Consider the following 23,436-nt stretch of genomic DNA (forward strand, 5'->3'; position numbering starts at 1 on the left):
TGACAGAGGATGAGATGGCTGGATGGCATCACTGACTCAATGGACATGAGTCTGAGTGAACTCTGGGAGTTGGTGATGGACAGGGAGGCCTGGTGTGCTGCAATTCATGGGGTCACAAAGAGTCGGACATGACTGAGCAACTGAACTGAACTGAACAGTTATATATACTCTCATGTTTATTGCAGCTTTTTTCATAATCACCATGATATTGAAACAACTTAAATGTTCTTGCACAGATAAGTGGACAAAGAAAATGTAATACATATGTATACAGTAAAATATTATTAAGCCTTAAAAGAGAAATGAATCCATTAACATTTGCATGAACATTTGGGTTTACAAAGTATTTTATAATTTCCAAACACCTTTTACAACCTTTGTCTTATTTGCTCCTCAGAAAATTTTGTGAAGGAGTCAAGATTTAATTATTGGCTTCAAGTTATAAAGGAGGACTGAGGTTGTGTGACTTGCCCAAGTCAGGTGTGACTTGCCCAAAATCCTAGGGTTAGTTCATGTTCAAAGTGGACAGGATAGAATGGAGAACTTTTGATTCTTAAGCTTGGAATATTTCCTTTTGATAAAATCATGCTGCATCAATAAGAACATTCTGTAAATGGCTCAATGACTTTTTCAACAGATGTGAGTTTTAAGATCTGATATTTCCAGAGAAAATAAGGACAATGGGCTTTAGTTTATAAAGAGAAAATGTCAGCTGAAGGAAGAGAGCATAGGAAAGGGACAGAAGGTGAGCTGGTGGGAGAAACCAGAAGTAAGAAATTTCTCATTGTTTTTAAAAAACATTCAGTAGAGATCATCCAGAGACCATAACTTCATTGATTTAGGTACTCAGCTCAGGAAGGGCCATGTATATACATAGTAAAGAATATGTCAGAGCTCTCAGTCAGAGGCTCCTGGGTCTTTCTGTTCATGCTTCAGTACCTCATTCAAAGAATCTGATTGAAATCAGTGCCCACTTTAGTTGTCTATGGACAAACAGAGGAGTCTCATAGCACCAACATGCCAGTGACCTCCCTGTCCTTCTAGAAAAGAGAAAGTATTTTAAATCTGGGGACACCCTAATTGTCTCTTACAACATATTATACAAATTAGTTCTTAAAGAACTGACAAAATGTTGGCGAGATGATATGAAGAGAAACAGAAAAACCTTGCATCATTTTTTTTTTTTTGTAGTAGTTCTCCAATTTGTATAGAACACTGGGAATAGTGAAAGAGTAGTGGAATGTGCTGAAACTGGAAAGACAGAGAAAGTAGTTATGACAGGTTCTCAAGATAAATAGACAGTTTTAATTGGCTGTTGGAAGTTGACAAGAAGACACATACTTTGCTGCATTAGGTATTTGTGTTGAAATATTACATACATTTATGAAAATCTTTTAGTCTCATAGCGCACTTTCAGTTGGAGTTAATATGAATCAGTAAGCTGTCCCATGGGGCCACAATTCCTTAACACAAAATTGCTTTCTTTAGTGTGGCCCTTCAAATTTTACTGCATTGGTATTGGGTCTTTTTTGCTAAACAGGGAAGGTGGATCGTGACCAAAATAACTTTTATTCATAGAGCAGTGGTAGTAATCACAGCAGAAGATATCTATTATGTTTACTCCAATGACAACTGTTTGTATTTATTATAAATACCCTCCCTTCAAATTGGTCTCATTGGAAAAAAATTATCTTGGAATTAAGTTATCTTCTCTTGCCAAGTCTAGAAGTTCTGTCCTTTCATCAAAAAAAAAAAAAAAAAAGTTGTATTTTCCTGGATTGAAAAGCATTCTATTATCTGAAGGGGAAAGGATGTCCTGGAAAGGAGCAGAATGAGAACTCCATCTTGGGTTACTGAGAGAATGTCCATAATTGAGATTTGAGGCTTCACCCTGAAAAAATCACCATTGAAGAAACAGCATATTCCAGTGGTTAAAAAGTACTAAACTAGAAACTAAGAACTGGTAAACATTTTTTTTTTTTATTCTAGAGCTCAGAAATGGTCACAAATTCTTTGACATCTAATTTTCTCTCTTATTGCCTCCCTCCTACATTTAATGACAAAAATAACTGGTGATGGGTTACAGCCACGTTATACTCTACAGGCACAGGAAGTGTTGATGTTAGAAGCTTCTTCAAGAGTAGAGCATTTTAGGAAAAAAAAAAGAAGATTCTTGTACCCTATTTCTGAAAGTTTCAATGGAATTAGCAAAACTATTTTCAACATTTCCAGTTTCTGAACTCCAAAATCTAGAGGGCTTTTTCTTTTTAATGTTTTTTAGGAGAGGGAGGGCAGATACCAAATGTTTTTGCTTTACCACAGTTAAAAATCAAACCATCTCGATTAATTTCCATTGACATTTAAACCCCATGTTCTCTGGAGCAAGTCTTGAGGGTTTTTATAATTTTCTCATTCCAAATGCAAGCTATATGAATTGAATTTAACATTTGAAAATATAAAAATGTTACTCATGAGTCTTTTAAAATATATATATGTGTATGTAGTGGCAACTAAAGTCTTTGAAAGTAATGTACTCTGTTCTCCCTGGAACATATATAACATATGTAATTTCATTTAAGTTAAACGCTTAAAGAAATTAACGTACACTAAAAGGAAACCCTAAGGTCTAAATTAATATTCTTCACTTGTATCTAAATACTTACCAGGGAGCCATTGAACAAAAAAGGTGTATCTTTTCTTGGCTGCACGGCATGGAGAATCTCAGTTCCGGAGCCAGGGATTGAACCTGAGCTCCCATGAGTGGAAGCATGGAGTCTTAACCACTGGACCTCTAGGGAGGTTCCAGGAATGTCTTTTTAAATTGAAAGAATTTTTGAGAACCAAAGTCATTAATGGTTACTACTTTAGTGTTTCTCACCATATGTTTGCATTTTTATGACATTGTGATATTGTCTTTAACACTGAACACAAAGTCCACTCAGCCATTATTTAGATCCATAAGTGATTAAGCTAAGCCAGTCTTTTGACTTTTTATTCATTACCTGATGGTTTTATTGGTCAGATGTTTTGGCCTGATACAGCCATCTTCTCACCTCAAGCCTTACAATCCAGTCACTGGATTTGTGGCCAGACTTGTCAATGCCTTTTCCTTTTCCGCGTGGTAGGACCGAGAAACAATTTGAAAGTTCCCTTCTTGCTTTTTTCTTAAACGCTAGCTACAAAAATGTAGGAAGGACCTCCCACAAGGGAAAGAGCAGAGTAGATCCAACTAAGGAAACTATCACATTCTAACTAGGGTTAGTTATGTGTAACCATGTTTGTTATTTAATTGCTAAGTCGTGTCAGACTCTTTGTGTTTGTAGCCTGTCAGGCTCTTCTGTCCATGGCATTTCCCAGGCCAGAATACTTAAGTGGGTTGCCATTCCCTTCTCCACAGGATCTTCCTGACCCAGGGATCGAACTCATATCTCCTGCATTGGCATGTGGGTTCTTTAACATTGAGCTACTAGGGAAGCCTGTATAATTATATCCTCAAGATACAGTTAATTTCTTTGAGAACAGAAACTATGACTTATTTACTTCTGTTTAGCACAAAATGCATGTAAATATTCAGAGCCTATTTACATAATTAAATATGAATGAATAGATGACTGAATGAATCAGTCAGTCAGTTATTTTCCCTTGACAGTGAATTACCCTAAACCTTCAAAGGGGATAGGATAAGAAAGAATAGGAAAGCTGTTCTTGCTTAGTCTCTAAGTCATGTCCAACTCTTTGTAACCCCATGGACTGTAGCCCACCAGGCTCCTCTGTCTGTGGAATTTCCCAGGCAAGAATACTGGCGCGGGTTGCCATTTCTTCCTCCAGGAGATCTTCCTGACCCAAGGGTTGAACCATTGTCTCTTGCATCTCCTGCACCGGCAGGCAAATTCTTTACCACTGAGTCACCTGGGAAGCCCATGGAAAACTGGGAAGCAATCATATATTGGACTCCATATAGTCATTCACCTGTATTATTTCATAAGGTTCAAAGATGTTCCATGACATTGACCAAAGTCACACAACTAGTACATGGTGAGATTGGGATTTAAAACTAACTCTGGCATTAAAGCCTGTGATCTTTTTACTATCCAATCTTTTTACAGTTCTTATTATACATCCTGTTTTCCAATATGTGGGGATTAGGAGAGAGTAGGAAGTGAAAGTTTCTTTTTTCACCACCTAACAAGGCTCTTCACTCATCCTAAATTTGGGAGGTTGCATTTTGGAGGACGTGAAATTAAAGCATCTTTAACACTGATTTAGAACTGGACATGGAACAACGAATTGATTTGAAATTGATAAAAGAGTTTGTCAAGGCTGTATATTGTCACTCTGCTTATTTAACTTATGGGCAGAGTACATCAGGAGAAATGGTGGGCTGGATAAATTACAAGCTGGAATGAAGATTGCCGGGAGAAATATCAACAACCCCAGATATGCAGATAATATCACTCTAATAACAGAAAATGAAGAGAAACTAAAGAGCCTCTTCTTGATGAGGGTGAAAGAGGAGAGTGAAAAGCTGGCTTAAAACTCAGCACTCAAGAAGTCTAAGATCATGGCATCCAGTTCCATTCCTTCATGGCAAATAGAAGGGGGAAAAGAAGCAGTGACAGGCTTTATTTTCTTGGGCTCCAAACTCAATGTGGATGGTGACTGCAGCCATGAAATTATAACATTCTTGCTCCTTGGAAGGAAAGGAAAGACACACCTAGACAGTGTATTGAAAAGCAGAGACATCACTTTGAAGACAAAGGTCTGTATAGACAGAGTTATGGTTTTTCCAGTAGTCATGTATGGATGTGAGAGTTGGACCATAAAGCTGAGCACCAAAGAATTGATGCTTTTGAATTGTGGTTGTAGAGAAGACTCTTGAGAGTCCCTTGGACAGCAAGGAGATCAAACTAGTCAATCCTAAAGGAAATCAACCCTGAATAGTCATTTAAAGGACTGATGCTGAAGTTGATGCTCCAATGCTTTGGCCACCTAATGTGAAGTGCCAACTCATTGGAAAAGACCCTGATGCTAGGAAGGATTGAGGGCAGGAGAAGAGGGAGGTAGAGGACGAGATGGTTGGATAGCATTGTCAACACAATGGATATGCACTTGAGTAAACTCCAGGAAATACTGAAGGACAAGGAAGCCTGGCGAGCTGCAGTCTATGGGGTCACAAAGAGTCAAACACGACTTAGTAATGGAAAAACAACACTGCTTTAGGGAAATCAGCAATCATGGAGAAAGAAAAGACTGGACCTGCTGTATGTTAAGGGACCAGGAGAGAAAAGTTTCAAAATTCTGTAAGTTTTCAATTGTTTACAGCCAACTGCCATCACCCGCATGTGGTTCATCAGTGAAGCACCCTGGCCTCAATTCAGCAAATAAATCACCAAGGCCAATAGCTGTTTGACCCAAATCAATAAATAGCATATATTCACCTTGGATAAGGATCTGAGTCACTGCATGTGTTTCTTAAAATGTAACTTCAGTCCTCTTTAGCACCAATAACCCCATGTTCTGAGGGATGTTCCTGCAGGACATATACTTTCTGCAGCATCTGCTTATCTCAGCTAGTATCCTGCAAAAAAAAAAAAAAAAAAATCTTAAGCAAGGGTCTTTTTTTTTTTTTTTATTGAAGTATGGCTGATTTACAATGCTGTGTTACTTTCTGCTGTACAGCCCAGTGATTTTTTTCATATTATTTTCCATTATAATTTATCACAAGATATTAAATATAGTTCTCTGTGCTACATAGTACATAACCTTGTTGTGTACCCATCCTATATGTACTAGTTCACATCTGGTAACCCCAGACTCCCAGTCTTCCCCTCCCCATCCCCTCCCCCTCCTGGTAACCACAAATACGATCCTTATGTATGTGAGTCTGTTTCCATTTTGTAGATAAGTGCATTTGTATCATATATTAGATTCTACATATAAATGACATGATATGCTATTTGTGTTTCTCTTTCTGACATATCACTTTGTATGATCATTTTCAGTTGCATCCATGTTGCTGTGAATGGCTTTCTTTCTTTCTATCACTGAGTTGTATTCCATTGTATCTGTGTATCAAATCTTTATTCATTCATCTCTCAATTAACATTTAGATTGTTTCCATGTATTGACTGTTGTGAAAAGTGCTGCTATGAACTTAGATATGCATGTATCTTTTTGAATGATAGTTTTACCTGTATATATATCCAGAAGTGGGATTGCTGGATCATATATCAACTTTGTTTTTAGTTCTTTTGAGGTACTTCTGTAGTGATTTTCATAGTAGCTGCACAAATTTATATTTCCATGAATGATGTAGGAGGTTCACTTTTCTCCACATACTCTCCAGCTTTTATTATCTGTAGACTTTTTAATCATGGCCATTTTGACTGGTGTCAGGTGGTACTTCATTGTAGTGTTGAGTGAGCAAGGGTATTAATGTGGGTCCAGTGCACTTTTATTGGTCTGAACTTGGATTTCAGAGAATCCAAGATAACCTAAAATTGTAGAGAACAATTGTTCTGTGTGTTCCTTTTTTTTTTTTGCAAGAATTGTTATAGCTATTATTAGATTTTAAAAGTGGTTAAAGAAAACCAAAAAGGTTAAAGATTTGGGAGAAAGAAAATACAGCTTATAGTTTTAAATTTCTACTTTGTCTTATTTTCCTGCTGCTAATCTGTATTCTCATTTATATTTTATGATTGGATAAAACCATGAAAATATTCCTCATAGTTTTAAATTTCTACTTTATCTTATTTCTCTGATGATAATTTGTATTCTCATTTATATTTTATCATTTTTGCTGTAAACTCCAAACATGAGAATTTAAACACATAGATCAGTATGTGTTTAAGTCAAAGCACTAATAACATTGCCAGTTGTTGAAAGGGAGCCTGCCAGTGCGTGCTGGCAAGAGGAATCAACTCAGAGCTCAGACTTTCTCCCCAGGGAAAGGCCTCACACAGAGAACAAGAAGAAATGCCAACAGCTTCTTAATGGAAGTTCAAGTTTATGCAAGGCATGCTACCAGGCACTGCCTTAAAGACACCAAGGTCATTGCTGTTGAGGAAGCAGTTGCCATCTTAGTATAAACATGAGAAGAACAATGATACGCAGTAGCTATACTAAATGGAGGTGTATAGCACCTCAGTAACAGAGCTGCAAGATGGAGGCCCCTTGTTGTCATAAGGCAGCTGGGGGAGAGAGAAAGGTCATTTCACTTTCACACACTGCCACTTTACTACAGTGCATCCTGTTCAAGCACTCACACTCAGTAACATCCCTGGGAATCATCAATACCTCTTTTTCCTGTGTTCATTTGAGCCAGTATGTTTTGTGATTCGTATGTACCAATTGACATAATAAACTCTAACTACACCCAAGGAACCAATATGGCATATTACATCAAGAGCATAGCATGAAAGAGTCCCTGGTGAGATTCTGTTAAGTCACGGTGTAATACTTTCAGCAGAGGCATTTACTTGTTTTGTGTCAAATAGCTGTATGTTAAAGACTCTCTAAACAGATAGCAACATGATAAGAATATATTAGCAGCTGCTTGCCATGTCAGTCATCCAAAGCTAATGTTATAAGATGTTGCATAGAAAAACCAGAAGGAAAATAGATTAGGTTTGTTAAAATTCAACTACACCTAGTTTGTGAAGTATAATAACCTTGTCAAAACCCTTGGTATTTTGAATTGAAATTATCCCACTGTACAACCTTCCCAGATTCTAACACTAAATAAGCAAGAATAAAGATTAGTTATCTGCGCTAGTTTGTTCACAGAGCTATTACTACTATCAGTAGTACAAGATGAGGTAAGGGTCAAGAAGGATCACTTAGTTTTACCCAAGTCCATGACTAAAGATAAAATGCCCAAACCCTGGACAGCGTTTTTGCTGGTGGGCACCAGGGGACCAGATAGGAAAGGGCCAGTCTTTCGCTACCAATAAGCTAGATTGGGAGTGGGGTGAGGCCCACGTTTTACAGAATTCACAACTGGTCACATTTAAAAATAGGATTACAGCTTAATTCTTTTCACTATGCCTTGCTGCCGTCTCCATTGACAGAGATGAACAGTTGTCCACACGGTGCTACTGACAGAACAGTAGCACCATTTAGAGAATTTAGGCCTCTTTTGTACTCCTCAGAGAATGTCACAGGATGCCAGGAGCTTGGGACTAGATTGTGCTGTTAGAACATATGTAAATATCTTTTTTTTAATAAGAATAGTTTTTCTCAGGAAAAAAAAAGTAAGCCAAGAATAAAGTCTCAGACACATACATATATATGTACATACACACAAATACAAATATTTTTTTCTATGCATATATATGTCTATTTTCCACAAACAGGGTCATATTGCATATACTATTTTATTATGTAATTGTTTTTTTCCCTTAGTGATATGTCAGAGAAATCAGCTAATTTAAGAGAGAGAATTTTCTTAATATGCTTAATAGTATATAGTACAAAATGGTTGGAAACAATCTTTAATGCAAGTTCCTCTTGATCTTTGGAAACCTAGAATCTGTAGACTGAGACTATAGATCTGAGACTTTGGATCAGGCAACATCCTTATCTTAACTCTCTCCTATGCCATGTCCAAACGCCTTCCTCTAATGCTGGGAAGCCATGATTCTCCTTCACTGCCAAATAATGTGAGTTTCATCTTTTAATCTAGGTTTCTGCTGTCTAAGGGCTTCTCTGGTGACTTAGATGGTAAAGAATCTGCCTGCAATGCAGGAAACCTGGGTTTGATCCCTGGGTTGGGCAGATCCCCTGGAAAAAAGAATGGCTACCCACTCCAGTATTCTTGCCTGCAGAATTCCATGGACAGAGGAGCCTGGTGGGCTACAGTCCAGGGGGTCACAAATAGTCAGACATGGCTGACAACTGACACACACACTCTGCTATCTATGTACAATAATTTTATATCTTTTAAAAACCATTACATTGATGGGACCTGAGGGCTCATCTCAAGCAGCATCTTCAGAGTCTAGGCCATCATTATTTAACGTATCATTCTTTAGAAAACCTACTAGAAGAGAAAGGAGTAGAGAAATAGTGAGTATATGCATCACAGGAAGAACATGCAGATATTGGATTACGAACTTTAGCTATATGGATGTGTGTTTGCTTGGGTCACAAAGTAAAATGAACACAAATTTTAAAACTTGAAAACAATAATGAATCTAGCTAGAGAAGCCTTTAGAACAGCAGAATTCCAGAGTTCCCCTAGAATCTCTCTGTACCTTAAAAAAAAATATAATGCATAAATTCATTAAGTCTGGAATTCCTCTGACAGCTTCAGGGCTCACAGTAGCTGGCCTCCATATTTGTTAAAAGAAGCAAACTTTTGACATTTTGTTACTCCTGCTTCTGAGCCTTACAGGAAAAAATAAAATGTGTGCAGCCTGACTTAATCATAAAACTAGGCATGTTTCTAGAATAATGAATCTTCTGATTAAAGACTGCCAAGTTCAAAGACTCGTTTTGGCTGCAGGAAAGAAATTAAATGATTCAGAATTAAAGATGAAGGAACTAAAGCAGGTGGAATGTTGAAATGGCTTAAACTACTGCTCTGGTGCTAGTCTCTCACCTGCAGTGGAATTTCAACAGGAGTAGACTATCAGAGGAGACAATTTGTATTGAAACCATTAGCCCTTGTGTATGTCTGTAAATTTTAAAACATGGTAAAAAGTTTCCATTTTGACTTTTAACAGTCAATGACTATGAAGCTAAACACAGTGATATCCATAGCCGATTGTAAGATGTCATAATACTCCCATTAACTCATTAACATAAGCCACAACTCAAAAATGTGGTCATCAATTGGGGTTGAATTGATCAGCTGAAGAGTTCACTTTGGGAATTAATTTGAGAGTTCTAAGTCTCTGTCCTTTAAAATGGTCTATTTCTTGTGAAAAGCATGAATAATTTTATGTATCTGTTTAACTCAAGATCTACAACTTTTGCAAACCTTTCCTGATTCTCTTGTCTTTCCGTTTTAACAGTAATAACACATATTCTGAACCATAAGGTGGCATGCAAATATGTATTACACTAGACTGTTCACTATATAATATTTGATTTTTTAAACCTAGCTTCTCACGGGTAAGGAGTAGTTTCATATCATAATTCTCAGATTTTATAGGACATTACTGAGCACAAACCAGTCCCTCAACAAATATTGATTACACAGTAAAGCAGAAAACAAGAAGGAAATCAGCATTTATTGAATAATGATGTACCAAGCCCTTGATGTGCATTATGTCATTATGAGCCCCAGCTTATCCTGAATAGCATGGACAGTTATCCATATTCTACAAATGAAGAAACTGAGCTCAGTAATGTTTAACAATTCACAATTCCCCCTAGGTCTCCAGAACCTGGAGATCTTCTTGCTATAGCAAGGATGGCAAATATGCGCCACATCCCTGGCAAGCAATCTTTCCTGCTGAGCCAATATATAACCTCAGAATCTGACTCAATACAGTGTTCTGGGCAGCTTCTGTCAGTTGATCATAGTTTATTCAGGAGTTGAAAACAAATTGCAAATTTGAAATCAGACATATAGTCTCCAGGAAACTTTCCAACTCTGATACCCTATACCTCCTACCTACATCCTTTAAAGAGTTTTATTATAATAATACATTTTACAATAAAAACTTTAAATGAATAAAATAGTTTTTATTATAAAATTCATTGTAATAAATTATAAAAGGCAAAATCTTAGGTGAGTGAAACATAAAACTGTCACCTTGTCAAGAGTTCAACTGCCATTCTGGACTACCTGTGCACCTTCTCTCCGACTTACATTTCCCCAACCTTCTCTGCTTCCCTGTCTCTTTTCTGGCGTTAACTTCCATCTGCTCTGACATGGTAATTCTATCCACATATGGCTTTTGAACACATGAAAAGGTAGCTAGTTCGAACTGAAATATGCCATCAGAATAAAATACTCTAGATTTTGAAGACTGGTATGAAAATGAGATCATTAAGTATCTCATTAATAATTTTGTGTTGATCACATGTTGACATTATAATAATATTAGAATATAATTGAGTTAGAGAACATATAGTGTTAAATTAATTTCATCTATTTCCTTTTACTTTCTTATAGTATGGTAACTAGAAAATGCAAAGAAACACGTGGCTCATTATTTATGGCTTGCATTATGTTTTTGTTGGATAGCACTGCCATAAAGGCTTTCATCTTCCATCTTCGATTCTTCTGTTTTCCTTGCTTCTATGTGGCTTCCTGTTCCATTTCAAGGATAGATGGTCCTTCATCTTCCTTAGCTGTTGGCTCTTGGCTGCAGCCTTGTGTCTGGCTTTCATGTGATGAGTTATTCCATCTTTCCTCAGTCCACAGTAGCCTCCCTAAGCTACAGCTCTCTGCTGCCCACTGCTGTTGCCAGGAAATGTCTGAACTCTGAGCTGGATTTCAGTTCTTCTAGCCAGACCCCATCAATTCCAGCACTCTTAGTTTCCTGTGAGTTCTTTCAGATACATGGCAAGAGATCAGATTTTAAATGGGGAAGTGAGAATATAGTCAAGCTCTTCCCCCTTTGACTTGGAGTACACCTTCTTTTGCAGGGCATTCAGCCATCATACAGTAGTCCGCCAATGGCTAATTGACTAAGCAAGTGAAGTAGGTGATCCACGCTGATAATAACTTAGTAATGGTCTGTGGAGTAGCATGGGCAGTGGTAAAAGAAGTAGAATAGCTGAGACCACAACTGAAACTGTCCAGAGCAAGTCAGATGGCTGTTAGGGTCTAAACGTGAGATTAAGAACAGGAACTGCTTCTTTGTAAGGCAGAGGGGAATGATGGGAAGATTCAAAGCTGAGAAATTCACATGTAAAGATAAAGAGAAAATATCCTAAATCAAAGATCCAACCACCAGGGGGCCATAGAAAAAATGTTAAAAGATCTGAATTTATGTTTCAGCCCTGTCTCCCAGTTACACTTCCAGTTGTTTATCATTTAATTTTTGCATCTAAAAACTATAGAGAATAATGCTTTTCTTACCTGAGCATTGTGTCAGTTATATAAAACATTCAGTGAAGAGGGAAAGTTGCAGGAGGAGAGGGTAATAGAAGAGGTGGAAGTCTCTCCCGAAATCCCAGACTGGGGGGAAATGTGTAGCTATAGGTAATATGATCTTGACCAGAAAAGCACACAAAAACATGTATGTATATTGTAAAATATAAATCACAGTCTACTTTTTTCAAAACAGTGTATAATTACAATGTGTAAAATCATGAATGAACATTTTTGAGAAGGAAAGAGAAAGTGACTCTGAGAACATTGCCTTTGGAAGGCACACTCATGACCACACCAACTTCTCCAGAAGTTTAGTCCCACAAATGAAAGTGTGGATATAAAAATTATCCAAAACCTTTGCCAGGGTGACACTAGCCTTCTTGTTTTTCCTCAGCCATGTGATACTGGTTCTTGCTTCAGAATTTCCACACTTCACTTTTCGCCCTGCCTGAAACACTTTTCCTTTGGCTCACTGCCTCATTTCTCTTCTACTCACCAGCACCAGCCCTTCTATGCCCACCAAGAGACCTTCTGAGGTTAAATAAAATGTGTAGTCTCAGAAAATTACCTTGTGCCACATGTGTCACTGGTGTCCTGAGACAGGCTCTCGACAAGAATGAAATTGAGCCTTCTAAACCATGGCCTCAGGTGTTCCTCTTCAGCAGTGGGTGACCTTGCAGTAACCCAGGTGTGACCATCCACACCAGGGCAAGGAGTAAAGACCCTCATCAGGAGCTGCCCAGACTTAAAAAGCCTCCTGCCCCACAAGAGTCAATACGTTTTGCAATCCATTCATGGACATATCTTCCAGAGTCCCCAAAACCAACACGCCAGTTATAAGACTCATGGACTCAGAAGCCCAGAAAGCTCAGGCTTCCATCAGATACTTAGAGATTATTTGCTGTACCTCCTATTTCAGATGCAATTTACCAGTATGCCATCATTTTTATCATAAGCAAGTTTGCTTAATGACATGGTTGGCACTTTTACTCAAATCAGATCACTAGAGAAATAGATCTAAGCAGTTGGACTGAAGCTCAGGTTCTGATGAAGCAGATTTGGTTAACCCACACCATCTAAAATAGCCATGGATTCTGTCCCTTCAGACTTTCAACCCTCTTGCCCTGCTTTATTTCTATTTGTAGCATATATCATTATCTATTTATCTATGCGCTTCTTCTTTGTTGCCTGGTGTCCCCCATATTAGCTCCATTAGAATGACGAAGTTGTCTGATATGTTCCCTGTTGTACCTAGAATCTAGAAGAATGTGTAGCATAGAGTAGGCACTCAATAAATATTTGTTAAATGAATAATGTCGGTATCCAGGATTTGGTGCAAAGAATTCATGCTACGGACAGGGAGGCCTGGCATGCTGCAGTCCATGGGATCACAAAGAGTTGGACACAACTGAGCAACTGAACTCAACTCAAATAGCAATTATGAGCAGATGTGTGTGGGCAAGCAATCTGTTAGCATGCCAAGTGACCCGCCCCTCCCCCCGCCCCAGAAACCTGGTCCCAAGGACACACAGGTTCCAGAGAAATAACTACACTCTCAAGAAAACTAGGGTATTGGTCAGGACTTTCATTACAAAGCAGCACACAGTGACCTAGTCTATAGGACCTAAAACACTGGAAAACAACAACAAACAAAAATCAACCAAATGCAGGAATCTGGCTACTGGAATATTTTAATTCCGACATCAAAATGGATTCACCACCAAGATGGCTTGGCTGGCAGTTTCACTTCTACAAGATGCTTCAGCACGATGGATCAAATTACCACATTTTCCACCATCATTTCCCAAAGTGTTCTGTGAGATGTTAATATATACGATTTAGAAAAGGGTTCATGCTTGGGAAATCCAGTTAAATATCTTTATTAAAAGACCTCTCTGAGAGTTTACTTTGTAAATTTCAAAGACAGACCACAAAACACAAACTTTCCCAAACTTTGCAAACTGTAGAAACCGTTCTTTCTCAGTGCATCTCACTGTATTTTGCAACAGTTTTCATAAATGTGTTTTACACTGTTTGGCAGACAATCATAAATACGTATGTTATGACCAAAATTCCCCAAATGAGGAAACAGAAACTAAGAACCGAAAGTAAAATTAATACAAGCGTCCCTTGGAAATAATGCATCCCTCATGAGTTATTTCTCAGTGCATGCAAAAGAAATGTTTACACTGTAGTCTATTAAATGGGCTTCCCTAGTGGCTCAGATGGTAAAGCGTCCTGCAATGCAGGAGACCCAGGTTCGATCCCTGGGCTGGGAAGATCCCCTGGAGAAGGAAATGGCAGCCCACTCCAGTATTCTTGCCTGGAAAATCTCATGGACCGCGGAGCCTGGTAGGCTACCGTCCATGGAAATGTACAATGCTAAAAATGCTAATCACTTGAGCCTTCAGTAAGCTGTAGTAACATCAATGATCACTGACCACAGATCATCATAGCAAATATAATAATGAAAAAGTTTGATGTATTGTGAGAATTACAAAAATGTGGCCCAGAGACATGTAGTGAGCAAATGCTGTTGGGAAAATGGCACCAATAGACTTGCTCAGCTCAGGGTTGACAAACTGTCAGATTTCAAAGTCTACAAACTGTCAGATTTCAAAGTCAATAAACTTTAAATCTGTAAAAGGAAATATCTGCAAAGCACCGTAAAGCTAAATGCAGTAAAAGGAGGTAATCCTGTATTCAGTATGTTTTTGAATATATAACTTAACTACTAAAATTTGATTTTTAATTTAAAAGGTTATTTTTTTCAGAAGAAAAGTGAAAGTTAATCACTCAGTCCTGTTCTACTCTTTGTGACCCCATGGACTGTAGTCCACCAGCCTCGTCTGTCCATGGAATTCTCCAGGCAAGGGTACTAGAGTGGGTAGCCATTCCATTCTTCAGGAGATCTTCTCAGCCCAAGGATCAAACCCAGATCTCCCACATTGCAGGCAAATTCTTTACCATCTGAGCCAGCAGTGAAGCCCTTTTTTTTTTTTTTTTTCCAATAGATATATATGTATAGTTAGTCACTTAAAAAAAAAAAATCTGTCTGTGAATAATAGTTCCCTTATCCCAGTTCTGTTCCAGTCTCCACAAGAATGAACCCTTTATGTCTTCCAGTTTTAACAACCGTGAATATTCACTGACTACAGTGCTTAAACAACTTGAATAGAATTTAGCAGCTGGCTTAATACCTACGCTTGATAATAGGCAATCTAAGAAGATAGCAGTTTTATGTTCAATCAGGTACTAAATGGAACATACTTTTCCTCACATGAACCAAAAGTGAGAAGAAAAACAAATTTGAAAATAAACCTGCCCACCCACTTTATAACCTAGACTTTCATTAGTTCTGTGAAGAGTCTAGATATCTGAAGCCCAATCCTTCCTCTGTGTCCATGGTCTGCGAGGTGGCTGCCTCTCCTCACACTCTTTTCTAGCTCCAGCCAAATTTGCTTTGACTGTTGACATATAGGAAATTCGCAAAATCCTTCTAAGGCAGAATAATGTGCTACTGCACAGAAGGGGAGCAGCATGCAATGAAGTGTAAATCAAATAGTGCTGTTTTATCACTGTGGCCCCTGGCTGCCTCTATCAACAGCCAAATTAAGCCAAAAACCATTTATTTAAATAGAGAGAAAGAACCACTAATCACTTTTCATTTAAGTTAAGCTAATAGCAAGTCGAGAATCTCACACTTGGACTAAACTTGTAAACAAGGATTGTATCCAGCATTAATATTCATCTCTGAAATACTGACTTCTTTACAGTCCCTGTAGTTCTTCACACTTCATGACAAACATTTATTATACATAAAAGAATTTTAAATGTCTACTTCTGACAGAATAATCATCTATTTTTTACAATGTGTGAACAAGGAAACATCTTAATTCCAATTTTCATTTCAATATATTTCACTGTGTGGGTCCTGGCTGCAGAGTCTCGAAATATTTGCACAAACTCTTCCCCATCTCTTATCCCAAGGGGGTGAGGTGTGTGGGGGTGATGACTTTAAAACTGCAGCTTTTTGGCAGCCAGCTTACTTTTTAAGCACAGTACAAATCATAAAACATTAAAAATGTTATCTGTTTCGAGGTTAAAAACATTTTTTTTATTGATTGGTTTATAGAAAAAGCAAAGAACAAAGTTGAAGTCATTCTGGAAACAGTTTGCTTCTGTGTTCATATGCTGATCTCATTCCCCAATTTGCCAAGGGAAAGCCTTCCATATCCAGAGGCAGCATTTTCAATGTGTGTGAGAAACCAGCTGTACATATTTGGTCATAGCAGGAAAACACAAAATGCCCAGGGAGTCTCTTGCCAATCAGTCAGCGAGCATCGGAAGGCAGCACTGCGTTCCTCCTGGGGAAGCCTCCATCATTCATTCAGCTGTTGCCTGCTTACCTCCTCATGGATTGTTTTCTCCCACTTCCAATTTGGTAATTTGTCACAGCCAAAATATCAGGTCATTACATTAAAAACCTACCAATGTTGAACAGTTTATAGTGTCATAGCAGACGTGAAGTGCTGAGAAACACTTTCTGAAAGAATTTCCAGAAATCCTTCAAGCAGCTCTAATGAACTGTCAGTTCAGTTCAGTCACTCAGTTGTGTCTGACTCTTTGTGACCCCATGAACAGCAGCACACCAGGCCTCCCTGTCCATCACCAACTCCCGGAGTTTACCCAAACTCATGTCCATTGAGTCAGAGATGCTATCCAACCATCTCATCCTCTGTCATCCCCTTCTCCTCCTGACCTCAATCTTTCCCAGCATCAGGGTCTTTTCAAGTGAGTCAGCTCTTCACATCAGGTGGCCCAAGTATTGGAGTTTCAGCTTTAACATCAGTCCTTCCAGTGAACACCCAGGACTGATCTCCTTTAGGATTGACAGGTTGTATCTCCTTGCAGTCCAAGGGACTCTCAAGAGTCTTCTCCAACACCACAGTTCAAAAGCATCAATTCTTCTGCACTCAGCTTTCTTTAATGAACTGTAGGCTTACATAAACCTAGACCAGAAGTGTCTGTTGCCTGTTTACTGTGTCTTACTATGTATGACCTTAACCTTTATTTAAGGTGTTATTCTGTTCTCCCCAAAATGTAAAGCACATGTTAACATCTATCCTTATATTTTTTCAGTATTTCTCATGTCAAAGCAGAAAATAAAGTCTCACATGAAACACATAATTTTTTATAGCTAGAATAATCATCAAAGTGTTTTCCTGAATCTTCTGGTGCCATTTAAACCTCCATTGTAATGTTTTGTCCAGAAATGACTCATGAAACAAAAAGAGAGGAAATTACATTTAAAGTCAGCAGCTCTATAAGATACTTCTGTGGAAGAGAGATTTCAAACTGATGCTTTTGGACATACCAACTAAATAAATCAGTGCAAGGGGAACTAGAGAGAAGTTTAATTTGGATGCATCTATGGTGAAATAGTCACTTGAATGGATAATAATGCTTTCCTAGTTTGTGCTTATCCAACCTCTTAGAGGGTTTGATATTAGACCAGGCAATTCAGATCCACACTGTGTACTCTCCTGAACTCACTTCACTCAGCTCTCAAGCTGTAATATCCAAAATGAATCCTCTGGCACTTTTTGTACAAGTACAGATTATTTGTTTTGACCACAATTCCTTTGGAGGAATCACATTCCCTTAGCTTAAATTACCTGCCTAAAAATAATTGAGCTTGGCACATTTCTTCCTGAGTGAGTGGAGAAAAAATTGTCAAATGTTTCAGAGATATGGTCTTGGTTTTCAAAAAGCCCATATTGAGTGTCTTTTTTAATTTACCATTGCATGGCTCTGAAAATATTTTCCTGAATCAACTGCACTATGAAACTGATTTTCTAAATACCAGATTCTTCATTACTTCCTTTAAATAAGTAAATGCTAAAGCATTTCAATGTATTGGCTTTATAAATATTAATATTACTGTCACAGTCATGATCCCACCTTACTGTGTCATCCTAGAGAAACCAATTTTTCTATCAACCTGAGCAAGAATATGAAGTAAGTCTGACTGATGTATTGAGAATAAGTATGTTAGTTAATCATTATTGAATATTTCCTAGGTGTCAGATATGAGTAATACTGTCATCTCCATCTACAGGTGAGCAAACCAAGGAGCAGAAAGGTTAAATGACTTGCTTGCAACTACATGACCAGTGGGGGCACAGCTGGGACTGGGCTTGGCTGTCTGGCATCAGACTCCATGCTGGGAACCATGGTGCTATTGTGTAATGAGGTAAGGAAGTGATTCTGCAGATGTCAGCAACACAGTTCACCTCAGGTGTCAGGTATCAACTTAACCTTCAATGGAACTCTTAGAAACACATCAGGCTCGGTATCTCCTTTCACCTACAGGAAAATTAAAAGGTAAATGTAGTAGGAATTTGGAAGACAAGTAATTACACTTTCCCAGATTTCACAAACAACGTGTAAACAGTCTAACAACCTGCTGTATAACACTTTATAAACTGTAAATCTCTAGAAACCAATACTTCTGGTCCAACCAGTATAACATGAGGTCTAGGAACTGGCACTAATGTACATGTAAGTTAGTCAAGCTGTAGTCTGTCAGGGCTGGTGGGGGTTTTCAGAGAGTTGTTATCTACGTTTCACTGGGTATTCTTTAACAGTGCTGATGTATTTCTTTATTCATCTCACAAAGGACAGTAGATGCCATAACAAAGTAGTCTTCTGAGGCAATATTATTTCTTTGTAGACATAAAGGCAATTATTAAATATAAAATGTTGATGATTTTTTTAAAAATAGTGTGTCTATTGGGTGTTTGTGAAGGTACCCAAGTCACAGTGAAAGCACAGGGAATTACAGGTATACAATGACAAAGTACAGATCTGGGTGATGGAATATGAAAATAAACTTAATTTCCAAAGTAGAGTTAACACTGAATTTTCACATTTTTAAAAAATACCAAGTGTGGTTACTCTGCTTCTCTAAGAAAATCCTCATTGCTCCTTTAAAGAACAAAGATTTAGCATTGAGCTAGCTGTTTTTATTAATATTAAAATCACCCAGCAAGTGTTGATCTTAACCAGAGGCTACACATCAACATACCATCTTCCAAAGGATCCATCATTGGCAAGTACCATGCAGATTCCGAAAAAATTATAAAAGTCTCAGTTTGATGAGCCTCTGGAGATGACTGATGAAAGAAGCTGTTCTAACAGCTTGAATTCCCTAGATGACTTGGGAAATGTCACAGAACATAACAGGGAAATTTGGAATGAAGTAACAAATTGATGATCCCTGTCAGATTAGAGCACAGATTTTTATCAGTTTCAAAGGATTTAGTGAGTACTTGCTGAGCTCTAATCATTCTAAATAATAGATCTAATTGGTTCATATCTTATTAGGCACAATTAAAGCTCTTGGAAAAGTTCAAAGTATTTTCTACATGAACAACCTTATTTTAGAGTTTTTAATTCATAAGAAAAAGTTGAAGAGGCCTTTCTTAGGAAAACATTCTGTTATTTAAAAGACCCAATGTTAACATGGAATAACCAACGTGAACAACAGAACTTTCAGGGTCAAGGCTTTGAACTCAGACTTGGTTAAATTTTTGACTTCTCTGATTAGTGACTGAGCTTAGTGCATTACTCATTTTCTCTAAGTTTAATATTTCATCTGTTCAATGATCTTAATATTGCATATTTCACAAGATTGTCCTAAGCCTGAAATGAGATGTTTGAGAAGTGTTTAGCAAAGTGTGTGATATATGGTAAAGATCTCAATATGCTGGACTTTATTTATTCAATATATAGGTATCCTTCACTGTCTCTCCCTTCTAGTAGAATAAAGGAGGCTTAGTGAGTAAGGGACGTCTTTTTTGTTCGCTGCTGTGCCTAAAGCAGTGTCTCATTAATATTATGAGGACTCAATAAATACTGTTGATTGGAGGACTAATACTTTATTACTTCATATGGAAGATCTTGTTACTCTAAAATTCATGCTTTTCATATCCTTTTATTATAAAATGTGAGAGGGGCCATCACTACTGATCCTGTGGACATTAGAAGGGTAACCAAGAAATATTATGGACAATTCCATGCCTACAATTTTGATAACTTAGATGAAATGGATCAATTCCTTGAGAGAGACAGTCTACCAGAGCTCACTCAGGGATAAATAAATAATGTGAATTGACCTGTGACTATTAAATAAATTGAGTCAATAATTGACAATTTCCAAAACAGAAAGAACTAGGCCCAGATAATTTCCTTGGTAAATGCTACCAGATATTTTAGGAAGAAACAGAAACTATTCTTGACAATCTCTCCCAGAAAACAGAAGCAGAAGGAACACTTCCTTATTCATGCTATGAGGCCAGAATTACCCTAATACCAAAACCAGATAAAGACATTACATGAAAGGAAAGGTACAGACCAACGTATGTCATGAACATGTCATGTTCGGATTTTATGAACATGAACATTTTATGAACATGTCTATATCATGAACAGACTTCATTGAACTCCTCCATAAGATAATAGCACATTGAATCCAACAGTGCTCAAAAGAATTACACACTGTGACCAAATGGTATCAGTTAACCCATAATATCAACAAGATAAAGAAGAGAATTTCTATTAGTAGAAGCAAAACAAGCATTTGAAAAAATCCAGTATCGATGTATATTAAAGACTCATAAAACTAGAAATCAAGGTGGGCTTCTTCAAATTGATAAAGCATAGAAACACCTTTGTTCATCAGTTTGTGCATTCATGAAGCCACAGTTTCCAACCCATATGAGTTGATACAAATTGGTTGAATTCTAACCTTAGTTTTCTTTATTAAATGATGGTAGAAGCAGGGCAAAGACTAATAGAGTTTTGCCAAGAAAATGCACTGGTCATAGCAAACACCCTCTTCCAACAATACAAGAGAAGACTCTACACTTGGACATCACCAGATGGTCAACAACAAAATCAGATTGATTATATTCTTTGCAGCCAAAGATGGAGAAGCTTTATACAGTCAACAAAAATAAGACCAGGAGCTGACTGTGGCTCAGATCATGAGCTTCTTATTGCCAAATTCAGACTTAAATTGAAGAAAGTAGGGAAAACCACTAGACCATTCAGGTATGACCTAAATCAAATCCCTTATGATTATACAGTGGAAGTAAGAGATAGATTTAAGGGCCTAGATCTGATAGATAGAGTGTCTGATGAACTATAGAATGAAGTTCGTAACATGGTATAGGAGACAGGGATCAAGACCATCCCCGTGGAAAAGAAATGCAAAAAAGCAAAATGGCTGTCTGGGGAGGCCTTACAAATAGCTGTGAAAAGAAGAGAAGTGAAAAGCAAAGGAGAAAAGGAAAGATCTAAGCATCTGAATGCAGAGTTCTAAAGAATAGCAAGAAGAGATAAGAAAGCCTTCCTCAGCGATCAATGCAAAGAAATAGAGGAAAACAACAGAATGGGAAAGACTAGAGATCTCTTCAAGAAAATTAGAGACACCAAGGGAACATTTCATGCAAAGATGGACTCGATAAAGGACAAAAATGGTATGGACCTAACAGAAGCAGAAGATATTATGAAGAGGTGGTAAGAATACACAGAAGAACTGTACAAAAAAGATCTTCACGACCCAGATAATCACAATGGTGTGATCACTCATCTAGAGCCAGACATCCTGGAATGTAAAGTCAAGTAGGCCTTGGGAACCATCACTACGAACAAAGCTAGTGGAGGTGATGGAATTCCAGTTGAGCTGTTTCAAATCCTGAAAGATGATGCTGTGAAAGTGCTGCACTCAATATGCCAGCAAATTTGGAAAACTCAGCAGTGGCCACAGGACTGGAAAAGGTCAGTTTTCATTCCAATCCCAAAGAAAGACAATGCCAAAGAATGCTCAAACTACCGCACAATTGCACTCATCTCACATGCTAGTAATGCTCAAAATTCTCCAAGCCAGGTTTCAGCAATACATGAACCGTGAACTTCCAGATGTTCAAGCTGGTTTTAGAAAAGGCCGAAGAACCAGAGATCAAATTGCCAACATCCACTGCATCATGGAAAAAGCAAGAGAGTTCCAGAAAAACATCTATTTCTGCTTTATTGACTATGCCAAAGCCTTTGACTGTGTGGATCACAATAAACTGTGGAAAATTCTGAAAGAGATGGGAATGCCAGACCCCCTGACTTGCCTCTTGAGAAACCAGTATGCAGGTCAGGAAGCAATAGTTAGAACTGGACATGGAACAACAGACTGGTTCCAAATAGGAAAAGGAATTTGTCAAGGCTGTATATTGTCACCTTGCTTATTTAACTTATATGCATAGTACATCATTGGAAACGCTGGACTGGAAGAAACACAAGCTGGAATCTAGATTGCTGGGAGAAATCTCAATAACCTCAGATATGCACATGAGACCACCCTTATGGCAGAAAGTGAAGAGGAACTCAAAAGCCTCTTGATGAAAGTGAAAGAGGAGAGTGAAAAAGTTGGCTTAAAGCTCAACATTCAGAAAACGAAGATCATGGCATCTGGTCCCATCACTTCATGGGAAATAGATGGGAAAACAGTAGAAACAGTGTCAGACTTTATTTTTTGGCCTCCAAAATCATTGCAGATGGTGACTGCAGCCATGAAATTAAAAGATGCTTACTCCTTGGAAGGAAAGTTATGACCAACCTAGATAGCATATTCAAAAGCTGAGACATTATTTGCCAACAAAGGTCTGTCTAGTCAAGGCTATGGTTTTTCCTGTGGTCATGTATGGATGTAAGAGTTGGACTGTGAAGAAGGCTGAGCGCCAAAGAATTGATGCTTTTGAACCGTGGTGTTGGAGAAGACTCTTGAGAGTCCCTTGGCCTGCAAGGAGATCCAACCAGTCCATTCTGAAGGAGATCAGCCCTGGGATTTCTTTGGAAGGAATGATGCTACAGCTGAAATTCCAGCACTTTGGCCACCTCATGTAAAGAGTTGACTCATTGGAAAAGACTCTGATGCTGGGAGGCATTGGGGGCAAGAGGAGAGGGGGACGACAGAGGATGAGACGGCTGGATGGCATCACTGACTCGATGGACATGAGTCTGGGTGAACTCCAGGAGTTGGTGATGGACAGGGAGGCCTGGCGTGCTGCGATTCATGGGGTCTCAAAGAGTTGAACACGACTGAGCGACTGATCTGAACTGAACTGAATCATATCTACCTCATTGTTTTATATTGAGACTTAAATAAGATCATCACTCTGTAACTCTTAACTTAGTGCCTTGCATTTAGTAAACATCAGCTGTTCTTTATTTGTTTTTCTAACTGATCTCCAAAGTAGAAAAACAAAGGGGGAAAGAAAACAGATTGTTGCTCTATTTGTCCCAGTCTGATGCTGCATCAAAATCTC

The sequence above is a fragment of the Bos mutus genome, chromosome 28 (genome assembly GCF_027580195.1).
Source record: "Bos mutus isolate GX-2022 chromosome 28, NWIPB_WYAK_1.1, whole genome shotgun sequence".
Taxonomy (NCBI): Eukaryota; Metazoa; Chordata; class Mammalia; order Artiodactyla; family Bovidae; genus Bos; species Bos mutus.